The sequence below is a fragment of the Triticum aestivum genome, chromosome 5B (assembly GCF_018294505.1).
Source record: "Triticum aestivum cultivar Chinese Spring chromosome 5B, IWGSC CS RefSeq v2.1, whole genome shotgun sequence".
NCBI classification, from domain to species: domain Eukaryota; kingdom Viridiplantae; phylum Streptophyta; class Magnoliopsida; order Poales; family Poaceae; genus Triticum; species Triticum aestivum.
Window position 1 is genome coordinate 473,535,676 of NC_057807.1, and position 10,799 is coordinate 473,546,474.

Sequence of the window (10,799 nt, forward strand, 5' to 3'; positions counted from 1 at the left end):
TCACATGACTGGTGACAAGAATCTTTTGATGGATGCTCCCTTATCACCGTCACATCTGAAGCATATCATCTTTGCTGACAAAGGCAAAAGTCAGGTATTGGGTCTTGGTAAGGTTGCGATCTCTAAGGATAAACACATGGACAAAGTCATGCTTGTTGAGTCCTTAGGATACAACCTCATGTCAGTCTCAATGCTTTGTGATCTTGATATGGTTGTTGTCTTTGGCAAGTATCGCTGTGTTGTGATTATGGAAGCTGACAATTCCAAAGTCTTCGAAGGCTTTAGGAGAGGAGATTTGTATATTGTTGATTTCTCTACAGGACCACAACCAGCCGTGTGTCTACTTGCAAAAGCTTCAGAAGGCTGGCTATGGCATCGACGACTTGGTCACGCAGGCATGAGGAATTTGCACACGCTTGCGAAGAAGAAGCATGTCATTGGCATTGAGAATGTCAAATTCCTCAAGGATCACTTATGCGGAGCCTGTGAAGCTGGAAAAATGACCAAGGCCAAGCATCCAGCGAAGACTATCATGACCACTACTCGTCCATTCGAATTGCTTCACATGGACCTCTTCGGACCTAATCATTACTCAGCAGTCACTAATGCTGCATCTCTATATGGTTTTGTCATTGTTGATGATTACTCTCGATATACATGGGTACACATTGTTACTTACAAACATGAAGTGCAGGAAGTCTTCAAACGATTTTCCTCGAGGGCTTCAACCAACTTTGGTGTGAAGATCAAGCACATCAGAAGTGACAATGGAACTGAGTTCAAGAATTCCGGTCTTGATGACTATCTTGATGAACTTGGTATTACTCATGAGTTATCTGCTCCTTATACTCCTCAGCAAAATGGCGTCGTGGAGCGCAAGAACAGAACTCTTGTTGAGATGGCTCGCACTATGCTTGATGAATACAAAACGCCTGATCGTTTTTGGATTGATGCAATTGATACTGCGTGCCACATCATCAACAGAGTATATCTTCACAAATTCTTCAAGAAGACGGCCTATGAACTCCTCACTGACAAGAAACCCAATGTGAGTTATTTCAAAGTCTTCGGTGCTAAATGTTGGATTAGAGATCCTCACCACAATTCTAAATTTGCACCGAAAGCACATGAAGGTTTTATGCTTGGTTACGGAAAGGACTCGCACACCTACAGAGTCTTCAACATCGCTCTTCACAAGATTGTTGAAACTGTAGATGTGCGGTTCGATGAAACTAATGGCTCGCAAAGAGAGCACCTACCTTCTGTGTTAGATGAACCAGCACCTGAGGATTCTATCAAGTTCAAGGCAACTGAGGATGTCATTCCTACTGAAGAATTTGCTGAAGAATTCATTCCAGTACGCGAAGAACGTCGAGCTGACGCACCTGAAGATAATGCTGAAGACAATGGTGCTGAGGAAAATGATCAAATACCTCGACGACAACCAGCTCATCCTCGCGTTGCAAAAGAAGTACAAGTTGACAAGATCATCGATGACATTGAAGCGCCAGGTCCTCTCACACGCTCAAAAGCTTCACATTTATCTAACTTTTGTGGGCACTATGCTTTTGTCTCTATCACAGAGCCCACTAAGGTAGATGAAGCATTTTTGGAGCCGGAGTGGATTCAGGCTATGCAAGAAGAATTACATCAGTTCGAGCTCAACAATGTCTGGGAACTGGTCAAACGTCCAGATCCTCGCAAGCATAATATCATTGGCACAAAGTGGATCTACCGCAACAAGCAAGATGAAAATGGCCTTGTGGTAAGGAATAAGGCACGACTGGTAGCTCAAGGCTACACACAGGTTGAAGGAATTGATTTCGATGAAACTTTTGCACCTGTTGCTAGACTTGAGGCTATTCGCATATTACTTGCTTATGCTAATCATCATGATATCATCTTATATCAAATGGATGTGAAAAGTGCATTCCTCAATGGTAAGCTTGAGGAAGAAGTATATGTTGCTCAACCCCCAGGTTTTGAAGATCCAAAGAATCCTGACAAAGTCTTCAAACTTAATAAGGCCCTCTATGGCCTCAAGCAAGCCCCTCGGGCGTGGTATGATACATTGAAGGAATTCTTCGTGAAGAATGGCTTCACACCCGGTTCACTCGACCCTACTCTCTTTACTAAATCTTATGATGGTGAACTGTTTGTGTGCCAAATATATGTTGATGATATTATCTTTGGCTGTACTGACCAACGTTATAGTGATGAATTTGCCTATATGATGAGTGAAGAATATCAAATGTCTATGATGGGAGAGTTGAAATTCTTCTTAGGTCTTCAAATTCGTCAACAGCGCAATGGCATATTCATATCTCAGGAGAAATACCTCAAAGATGTACTGAGGAAATTCGGCATGCAAGATTGCAAAGGCGTCAAAATTCCTATGCCCACAAAAGGCCATCTATGCACTGATGAAAATGGTATTGACTTCGATCACAAGGTATACCGCTCCATGATTGGTTCTTTATTGTACTTATGTGCATCTAGGCCAGATATAATGCTTAGTGTTTGCATGTGTGCCCGATTTCAAGCTGCACCGAAGGAATCACACCATAAGGCTGTGAAGCATATTCTTCGATATCTAGCTCACACACCAACACTAGGATTATGGTACCCCAAGGGCTCTGTTTTTGATCTCATTGGATATTCTGACTCTGACTATGCTGGTGATCGTGTGGACCGCAAGTCAACTTCTGGCACTTGTCATTTCCTCGGACGATCTTTGGTCTGTTGGTCCTCGAAGAAACAGAACTGCGTATCACTGTCTACTGCGGAAGCTGAATACATTGCTGCTGGCTCTTGCTGTGCTCAACTGCTTTGGATGAAGCAAACGCTCAAGGACTATGGCGTCAACGTGAAGAATGTGCCTCTCCTCTGCGACAATGAGAGTGCCATCAAGATTGCTCACAACCCAGTTCAGCACTCGAAGACAAAGCACATTCAGATTCGTCATCATTTTCTTCGTGATCATGTGTTGAAGGGCGACATCTCCATCGAGCACGTGAAGACTGAAGAACAGCTAGCTGATATCTTCACTAAGCCCTTGGATGAGAAGAGATTTAGCAAGTTGCGGTGTGAACTAAATATCTTAGAATCTTTGAATGTTCTTTGAAAAGGACACACATCCTAACACTTATGCAAAATTGATGACTTAGATGTGCAACACATGAAGAAACGTTTTTCTTCAATCAATGAAGAATAACACTCTAAGTGTGAAGAAATTAATGAAGAATTTGATTCTCAGAACCCTACGACAATTGTACGCGGTGTCTGAAATCATCATTCTTATACGGTGGGTCACGCCACCACAAAAAGGTGAAAATCTTCAATTTGAGTTTTTTCCTCAGTTTTGAAATTCTTCAGTTTTTCAAATTCTTCAACTTTGCAAAATCTTCATTGCTCCCTTCGTTTTTCTTCATTGGCTATATATATATATGAGTTTGTGTCCTCTACAACATTCACTTATAGCTATTTCTTCAAGTTGTTTTTTTTGCTAAGTAAATGTGATCGGACCCTTCCCCCTCTATGCTATACTCAACCCAATTTATTCACAAATTCTTCATGTGCGTTCTATTTGAAACTCGTTCAAAATCTTCACTATGTCCTTGTCAGCTAAAGAAATTGTGAACGAAACTTTAAAACAAATCTTATCCAAATTTTCGGTTTTGCTGCTCAAACTGTTCCACATCCCACGATGCATTATTCTATTCACCCACGATCGTACACGATCTCCACTACACAGTACGTGGGTGACACATGTCGTGAGAAGGAGAATGGACAGGGGCACGTTCGTCCTAAATCTTCGGGCGAACAGTTTTTCACTGCCTCTATAAATACCCCTGTCTCCTTCCTCACTTCATTTACTCCGCTCGACCATCTCTCTCCCGCTCGAGCTCCTCAAACCCTAGCGCCGCCGCTACTCCATCGTCGCCGGTGACGAAGAGCTTCCCTGTCTCAACCTCGTCGTCGCCATACTCACGCCGACCGCGGAAATCTTCACTCCGCCGCCGCCGTAGCTGTCTTCCTCCGCCAAGTTAGGGCAAGGAAGATCTAACCTGATGAACTTCCCATCTATTCTTCTCAGTTCGTCGTGTTCTTCATTTCGGGTAATTAAAAGTTACTTTTATTACTCGCTTTGATTCTCAAGCTTTCCTGAAAATCTTCAAAGGTGTTTATTCTTCAAATCTTCACACATATGAACACCACACACATCATAAGATCTTGAACTGTTTCTCTAAGCAATCATTTTCTTCAAGATTCCCTAATTATGTGGATCTTCGATCTGTACAACTCTGGAACCTAAGACAAAAACGCTTAGTGAAATTCCTCAAGGTTCATCTGGTCAAATTCCTCAAAACTTGTTCTTTTCGAAAAACCTTCTCAGAACGCATATGACCTCTCCGAATTCCTCGCACCTGTACTCTGTTCACAGGTACTCATGTCTGCTGCTGAATCACTAGGTTCTCATCAACTTAACTCATTTGCAGCGTTCCTCGAAGAAAAACTGCATACTTCTTCAGAGAACTCATTGTTCAAATTCCTCAACTGAAGAATATGGCAGACGGTAAGAAGCCGCAGAAAGGAGGAAAGAAACCTGAGGTTATGACTGCGTTTGAAATCCCTGAGGAAATTTATGCTGACTATTGCACACCTGATGAAGCAAAATATGGCAAAGAAAACAAAAATCAGCGCAAGGTGCGCATTCAGAAGATTGAACGGAGATGGGCAAGGGAATGGAGGGAATACAGATATGTGACTCCAAAGTACATGAAGAAATTCGCCCTCAATCCTCCATGCCCAAGAGCTCCATTGGCACCTGGCCAAGTAGCTGACCCCACAAGCATCAAACGTGGTGAGGACTTTCCTGAAGAATGGGCTAAGCGCCAAGCCAAATTGGCAAGACAGGCCAAGAAGGCAGTGAAGAAATTCAATGAGGATTCTGCCACTGCTACTGCTACTGAGGCCTCAGTCAAACCGAGGAAATCCATGCCAAAGAAGCCTGCTCGTAAGCCAAGTGCTTCACCAACAGCGCCCTCACGGCCAAGTTCCTCAGCAGCGCCCTCACGGCAAATTCCTCACACTGCTACTACTCCACCAAAGTCCTCAGCTCCTGTGCATCTGACAGGTGTTTCAGCAAGTTCCTCTGCTGCACCAAAGTCATCATCTGGCCCGACTCTGCTGAAGACCAAAGCAACAGCTGGACTAGGTCCTCGGCCAAGTCCAAAGAAGAAACAGGTCGCATTCCATGTGCCTTCTGATGATGAACTTGCAGAAATCATCAAAGACAGACAGGTGAAGGCCGCTAGAGCCAAAGGCACATCTATGCCACTGCTGTTGGATCCGAGGAAAATCCTCGATTATATTGATCTCTGGCACAAGGATCCAAACACCCTAATGCCTGATTTTCATCTGACCGCTGGACAAAGTCATATGTTGACCCATTTCATCACCAAAGAGAAATAGAAGTTTGAAAAGGCTAGAGAGATTAAGAAAGCTCAATACAGAAAGGAGAAGCTCCTGAAGAAAACGTTGTCAGAATGACACCTGAGGAACTTCTCCAGGCTCAGTCTGAAATTCAAGCCCTCGGCAAGGATTTTGATGCCTACTATGCTGATTGGCAAGGAGCCAAAGTCAGATTCGTCAACCTGACGAAGAAATTCACCAATGTTGCTGCTCCAACGCAACATGAAATTCCTCAGGCTGAAGTCTCAGCTCAGCCGACTGAAGAACATGCCAGCACCGCTGATGAAGTTCAGGCTGCTGATGAAAATGCTAGTTCCAGGGCTGATGATCCCATTCCAGCCGCTGAAGAAATTGCCAGGGCATTCACTAGTGGTGCGCCTGTAGAAACTAAAGAAGTCAGGGCAACTGCATCAGTTGCGCCTGAAGAAAATCAACCAGATTCCTCAGCTCCATCTGCACCTACACCAACTCCAATTCTTCCATGTGCATTCGATGTGAAGAAGACCAAGGCTGCAGAGCGAGCTGCAGTGAAGAAAAGGAAGGCATCAGCTGTGTCAAACTCTTCGGCTGCGAAGAAAATGAAGCCAATGACCAGCTCACTCGAAAATCCAATTGATGCTGTTCCGATTTCCTCCATGCCATCAAAGGACCTTGTTCCTTTTGGAGAAGACTATGAGATCCCAATCGGATCTGATGAAGAACATCATTCTGCTGCTTCGTCAGAGCAGATTGATGAAGAAATTGAAGTGGATGCAATCCCTTCAACGCCAGTCATTTCCTCACCTATGCCTCAGTTCACAGCTGAAGAGGCTGGTGTTGAGGAAATTGAAGATCAAGATGTGGATATTGGGTGCACCACACCTGTGATGAATGATGACTTTTGTGAAAGTCAGCATCCCAATACTCCTCTCTTCACCCCGCTCCAACAGATTCCTCAGTCCCCTGCACCAACATTTCAAATGGGCTCTGAAGAAACTCATCCCACTCTCTCTGTGCATGAAGAAATTCCAGCCACTAGTGCTGATGAACCTACTGCTGCTGATCCTCAGACTGCATCTGTTGAGGAACAAGAAATTCCTCAGCCTGAAGAACTGAGCTCGCGATTCCTGAGGTGGTGATGCAACTCACTGACACCCCTCTGCCAAAGCAAAAGAATCCGTTCTCAAGCAAACAGAAGTTCAAGGCTGAAGATTTCTTTGCCGAGCATGTATTCTTCACTGATTATAATCCATATGATTCTGCTCGCATAAGGAAGAGGCGTTTCTGGACTGCCAGCCAAGCCAATTTCTATTCCTCAGTGCTCTTCAACAAAGACAAAGTCTTCGATCATGCACATATTCCTCATGTGGACATGGAGTCTCTGCCCGGCTTTGAGCCAGTCCTCAGTGTTCTTCACGACGCAGGACTTCTGAATTTCTGCATTGATATCTGTGACTGGAATGAAGAACTCATTCTTCAATTCTATGCAACTCTGCACATCACCGGAGACGCTGAAGACGTGAACTCCTGGGTATTAGACTGGATGTCTGAAAATACTCACTACAAGGCACCTGCAACTGAATTGCTTCGTGCTCTACCACTCAGTCCTCCACTTGATGATGCTCGTTGTATCTACAACGAACCAGAACTTTCAAATCACTATATGCAAGTGCTGATGAAGCCTTTGAAGCCAAGGCAGGCCCCACGAACCAAATTCCTCGTCAAGGAATTACTGTATGTGCCTCGGACTGTCTATCGAATTCTGACGAAGACAATGAGTCCCATCAAAGGCCACGACTCAAATGATGAAGAAGTCGTTGGCATCATGAAGAATATGCTTTTCAACATCATTCATGGCGTTCCCGTCAACTTCCATGATTTCTTCATGAGGACTCTGGCCAATATTGCTATGTCACCATTCGAGCTGAAGCCCTATGCTCCTTGGATTATGAGATTCATCAGGGCAAGATCTTCACTGAATTACAAAGCTGACACTCTGAACCACGGTAGCTACTTGCCTCCCATTGAAGTCCTCAAACGGACAGTTTCATCAGCTGATGATAAAGGCAAGGCCGCTGCTGTGATCGATGAAGGCATTCGTCCATTGGATGGTCAATTTCGCAAGGCTGCATCTTACTCTACCAATGACGATTCTGCCACACATGACTCTGCCGCAAATACCTCAGCCAAGCAAAATCCTCAAGCCACAGCACCCAGGGTGATGACTGACCGTGAGTTACTCCTCAGTCTTCATCAGAAGGTTGATCGCAATCATAAATGGGTCAAGCGTCAGTTTGGTTCAATTCTTCACAACATGACCTCAACACACAATGCAGTGAAGAAAAACCAATACTACCTCCATGAAACCTTCAACCGTACCTGGGCTGTTCTCTCTCATGTCTACAGCACTGCAGATCTGAAGAATATGGGTCTCAAGGAAGAATTTGACTGGTCTGCACCTCCACCGAAGAAATTCAAGAAGGTCAAAGTTCCTTCCTTGGTGGCCAGCTCTTATTCTTCATCGCGTGACACTGATGAGTATGAAGATTTGGACGACACTGCGGCAGGCCCTGCTACAACAAACAACCCCGACAACGCTGGCGCTCCTCCATCGACTTGAAATTCTTCAGGGGCGTTAGTCCTCAGTTTCAATCCTTTTGGTCATTTGATGACAAAGGGGGAGAAATCTGAGTTAGTCTTCAAGCGGGTCTATATTAAGGGCATTTTTTAAGTTACAACTCTCGTTCTTCTGAAACTTTTATTTGGATCGAGTTGTAATCTTAAACCCGATGGTGCGCTGATACTTTTGTTGCATTATGCTCTGCATGCTTATTTCCTCGTTAATGTCATTGCACGCATGCTGAATCTCATCAGGCACCATATTTCATCATGCATTTCAAATTCTTCATATTATATATCAAATGCGTGTATGAATTACAAGATATAGGGGGAGATCTCCATGATTCAACTCTTCAAATGTGCATTGCCTCAAAAGCAAATTCCTCACTATGCACATCTTCAGGGGGAGTTCTTCTATATCTTGCAATCAAATTCCTCAATATCAGTGTATACACTTCATATGTTTATCCCCGTTGAAAACTTAACCTATGTTGTCATCAATCACCAAAAAGGGGGAGATTGTAAGTGCATCTAGTGCCCCTTAGTGATTTTGGTGTATTGAAGACTTATAGGTTAAGGGACTAATGCGTTTGTGAGTGTACACAGGTCTATAAGTCTATGAGGAGTTTGATATTTACAGAGAAAGTCGACCCCTAAAAATGAAGTTCTTCAACTGAAGACTTTGATATTCTGAAGACTTTCTGAAGACTTTGAAAGTGAAGAAATTGGTGTGACCTTGAAGACTTGGTATTCATTTGTGGAACATGAAGCGTGAAGACTTTTGTTTTCGTAGTTTCATTTTCTCCTTCTTGAGTCATAGGAAACACCGTACTGTTAAAGGGGGTCGAGGAAATACTAAGGAAAAATTTCCATGTGATGCTCAACTCAAAATCCTACACCTACCAATCCCTTCGAGTGAAGCCTTTGGAAATCTCATACAGTTCAGTCACTTTCTTCAGTGACAGAGACGAAGTTCTTCTGGTCGCTGATGAATTTGTTCTGACTGAGGAGTTAGGAATTCGCCAGTGCGAATTACCTACACAGTGAGGAACATGATAGCCCTGAGGAATTTGAGAGTCAAATTTCCGACCGTTGCTGTGCTGCGCGCCAGCTGTCCCAAAATATCTTATCCACCTAACGGTCATATCATTGAGGGGCATTTATGTCTTATCATGTCGGGCTGCTCCCTAGGCTATAAATAGCCGCCCCCTACAACCACTAGCTGGTTGGCTGCTCCGAGAGAACTTGACACTTGTCATTTGAGAGCAACCCATCCTCCGAGGACTTTGAGCGAAAATCATCAAGTGAGGAAAATCCCAAACCCAAACACCTACAAACCCCAAAGTGATTGAGCATCACTGAAGAAATTGATCCTGCGTGGATCCGACGCTTGTTACCTTTGAAGACTGTGCTTCTTCCAGACGGTTAGGCGTCAAGGTCTAGAGCATCCAAGAGGAATTGTGGATCGCCGAGTGACCAAGTCTGTGAAGGTTTGGAAGTCGCCTGAAGACTTACCACGAGTGATTGGACGAGGTCTGCGTGACCTTAGTTCAAGGAGAATACGGTGAGGACTGGGTGTCCTGAGCTGCGTGCTCAGAGACTGGGTGTCCGGGACTGCGTGTCCTTGAGTTTAAATACTCAGCCGCTCCAACCAGACGTACAACTGAGACAGCAGTTGGAACTGGTCTACCAAATCATTGTCTTCACCAACCTACTGGTTCTATTTCCTCAACCCTTTCATTTCCTCATTACTGTGTTGAGTGTTTGTTCATATCTGTGTTTGAAGACTTTGACTGAAGACTTTCTCAATTTCCTCAGTTCAATTTCTTCAGTCTATTTGTCTTCATCTTGTGTTATCCTGTGATTACGCTTTCTGTACTCTGTGCTAGTCTTCATTTCATCATGATGACCATGCTTGCATTCTGTTATGCTTACTTTTGAGTACTTATTCCGGTGCTAATAGTTCTTCGCTAAGGAATTTCCTCACCGGCAAATTCCTCAGTGAAGAATTCATAAAAATTGCCTATTCACCCCCCCTCTAGTCGACATAACGCACTTTCAAGGTGGCTTTGCCACAAATACGATGTCAACTACATGATCATGCTAAGCAATATGACAATGATGGAGCGTGTCATAATAAACGGAACGGTGGAAAGTTGCATGGCAATATATCTCGGAATGGCTATGGAAATGCCATAATAGGTAGGTATGGTGGCTGTTTTGAGGAAGGTTTATGGTGGGTGTATGATACCGGTGAAAGGTGCGTGGTATTAGAGAGGCTAGCAATGGTGGAAGGATGGGAAAAAGTGCGTATAATCCATGGACTCAACATTAGTCATAAAGAACTCATATACTTATTGCAAAAATCTAGAAGTTTTCAAAGCAAAGTATTAAGCGCATGCTCCTAGGGGGGTAGATTGGTAGGAAAAGACCATCGCTCGTCCCCGACCGCCACTCATAAGGAAGACAATCAATAAATAAATCATGCTCCGAGCTCATCACATAACGGTTCACCATACGTGCATGCTACGGGAATCACAAACTTCAACACAAGTATTCTTTGAATTAACAACTACTCAACTAGCATTACTGTAATATCACCATCTTCATATCTCAAAACAATTATCAAGCATCAAACTTATCTTGGTATTCAACGCACTCAAAAGAAAGTTTCACATATCTTGAACACCAAGTATATTAACATTAAGCAAATTACCATGCTATTA